Below are 3,326 nucleotides of genomic sequence, written 5' to 3'. Positions count from 1 at the left end.
GCAGAGGACTGTTGGGTGTGTGGGAGAAACAAGTACCCGAGATGGCGATGTCCAGCGCACGCGACGGGCACGCGGCGGCCGACCCGGAGCATCCGGCTTTCCAGCCCTTCGGCATGCACCGTGAGAATTCTTGGAGAAGCTTTTCTGAAGAGGACAGTTCCTTGATACACGCTCAATAGGGCAAGTCTCGGAAGATAGGAGAGGAAGGCCGCAGAGGAGACTGTCGCGTGCTGTTAAAAGGCGGAGTGCCAAACCCTGTCGAAGAAGACGAGGCTTGGCACGTCTCCGGACACTGATTCCAGACTCGATCTTCGCTGCGTGCCAAGCTTGTGGCCAGCTACTCCGAACCCCGCGTTACTCATGAAAGCTCCCCCCCCCCGATTTGCCCTGTCCGCTCGAAACAATCGTATCACTGCACAGCGCGCGCGCGAAACACTACTTGCCAAACTACCAGCTCGGGAAAACACAGATGCCGAAGTACGATCGTCAGCGTGCTGCCCCCGACAGGCTATTAACAGTCGGCCGAGCTCCCTACAGATCGCAATCGGCGCAGTTGAACTGAACTGACCTGTAAATAGTCCCCATCATTTCTGGAGTACTCTTCATACTTCATACGCGACACTGTTCTCGTGTTATGGGCCATTGTGTGCCTGTCTGCTGCGTGAAAGGGAGTAACGGCCTCCATCATTTCCCTTACTAGAGGAAATTGCATCCCCCCGGCCTTGGCACGGTGGCGGCCACGGAGCAGCCCTTGTGTTTTAGCAGTATCTTTTTCCCTGCCAGCGGCCAAGCGATCCTACTTGGACCGTCTTTCACTCCGGACACGGTACTATCGACGACTCTAGACAGGCTACGCACTTGCCGCTCATCTTTGGGCCACGCCTGACCTCAGGCTCCACGCGAGATCCTAGTCTTAGTATATAAGTACTCAGGTCGGCGGGAGTTATTTTGCGGAAGCTGCAGCTCGCAACGCCAGCTCTCCGTCCTCGTACTTTTCACTTTTCCACACAGCAGCAACCAGAGTGACTACTTGCTTCGGCCGGTCTTGGTTCCTGACCATCCTGCCCTGACTGCCGGCCAATATCTCGTCGACGGCAGGCCGGGACCGTGGAGCTCGTGCGGAGGCTACCCCAACCTTACTGTCTTGCACCTCTGGAGCAACCGAGATCGTCAGTCCTTGACTTCGCTGAATAGACCGCGGCTAGGCCAGTTGCGTCCTGCGACATCCCGACGGCAAAGAGTGGAAGATATGAGTAGGGGGAGGGGGGTGACACCTTCCTTCTCGCTTCGAGGCCATCTGTAAGCAAAGCATTAGAAACCCTTTGAGTGCGACGGAAAGACGTCGTCTACAATTGCATGGTGTGTTCCTTACGCAAGAAGCGTAGGCCAGGTAGGGACGTAGTGGTCAACCGGGGGCCAGCCATCCCGGCCGAAAGCAGAGATGCCGTAGCCGTCTCCGGCCGTCGGAAACACGTAACACATTGGCTCTCGTTTCAGACTGCCCAGCCGGCTGCCCTACTAGGCAGGGACGCGGGTTGCCTCGCGGGGCGGCGAGACGGTAGCTGAACAGAAGAATGCTGCAGGGAGGGGTGCGAGAGAGATCTTAAGCCGAAACCCCTTGCAGGGCAGGTGCAAGGGCGGGCTTCCGGCGCCACACTCCCAGCTACAGAAGGCAATAATCGAAGTGGTTGTACGGGATCAAGAAGCCAGCTGCAGGCGTTTTTCGCTGAAAAGTGGCAAAGGAAGCAGCTTGCAGTCGTATTTCCCGATTCGGAGTAGCGACCCAGTCAAGGAATGCGCTGCCAAGCTTAGCAGCACTTGCGGCGTTGCGGACCTGGCGCCCAACACACCACCGCCTACAAGACTGGTCAACTAACTGCGTGGACTCCCATCCTAACCTGTTCCTGGTAATGCTCCAGTATTTAGAGCATTTGCGGCATTACTGTTCTGTGCCGATCCTACAACAGTATTCCCTAAAAAGCCGTGCTACATGACCGGAACTTGGACGGCCATGCCGACTGCACTGGCGGAAATTCCACAGTGGACATTGTCTAAAAAAAAGCACTGTTTACTTGCAATCCAGCTCAGTGTCTTCTTTTCAGCAGGCAGAGCATAGAAGGCAAGGGCGTGTTTATTTCACTTCCGAAAACGAGATTTGGAAAGGAGGACTTCCAATGGCTGCACTTGGGAGAAGCAGGCCTGAAAAACTGTCTAACGTTTTGTCACCAGACGACGGGCAACCAAATGAGTCCATTCGAACTGCAGAACCCTAGCCCAGTAAGGTCTCGGCCGGTTTCCTTGTCACGCCGTATGGAGCTCTGTTCTCTACTAATGGCGAGTGTCGTGATACATGTAGCCTCCGTCCGAAGGTGCCCAGGAAGCTAGTCGTGGTACTGCCAGCGGCTAGGCTGCTTGTTGTCTTGTACACGAGACAGCTCGCCGCTGCCGCAGGAACGCCGGGAAGACGCAAAAAGATGAGCTAGGCGGCCGGATCCCTGCAGTTTTCTCCCTGCGTATCTTTCTTTGTTCCACATTTGCAGACTGCGTCTCTTTAATAGAGGTGAACTGATATCCGTGGCTTCTTTTCTGCTTTCAGAAAAAGAAGGCGGTCAATCGTGAAACAGTTCACCCCCCTCTCCCGCCCACCTCTTCGGGGACATTCTTTTTCTCTTCGAAGCTCTCTCTGGTGTTTTATAAACATTCGTATTTCTGTTGTAGCAAGACATGTCTCGTTTCCTACAAAAACCACGGCGCCTCGCCCCGTTATCTCAAACCAAGTAACCCTTTCAGGGTGAGGGGTTCTTCCATGGTTTCTGCGTGCAGCCTCCGGTGAAAATCTCCTGTCTCGTTATTGGTACACACGTTTTCCTCGACATTTATTTCCTATTTTGCCTCTCTTTCGGATGCTGTGGCAGCTTTCCTTTCTGGATTTCAATCTTGCTGTACTCGGAATTTGGATTTGTAGTGCTGCGATGGAGAACTATGGGGTCAGCTGCTTCCTTCCTGCTTCACTCTACATGTTTTCTTGGATTGGCTGATCTCCGCCTCAAGTTGAAAGAACGGGAGCCAGGTCCCTTTCCCGGGACAAAAACTATTTTCTTTGGCTCTTACTTTGCTCCTTCGCCTTTGTCCTCCTGCGCCGCTTTCTGGCGGCCACGGGCTTAATAGCAGCTCGTGTCCAGCGTCTCCTTTGCTGTACTGGGGGGAAGGGGGAAAAAAGCCCCGGCGAATTTGCTTGTCTTTTACAATAGAGTTCTGTTTCATTTACACAAACTTCACCATGGAGGTAGGAGTAACCAAACTCCGAGCTACGCCTCCAAGCACGC

This window comes from Cystoisospora suis (assembly GCF_002600585.1).
Source record: "Cystoisospora suis strain Wien I chromosome Unknown contig_2765, whole genome shotgun sequence".
Lineage (NCBI taxonomy): Eukaryota > Apicomplexa > Conoidasida > Eucoccidiorida > Sarcocystidae > Cystoisospora > Cystoisospora suis.
The sequence above is the reverse complement of the archived record's forward strand: the minus strand, read 5'-3'. Positions refer to the sequence as shown.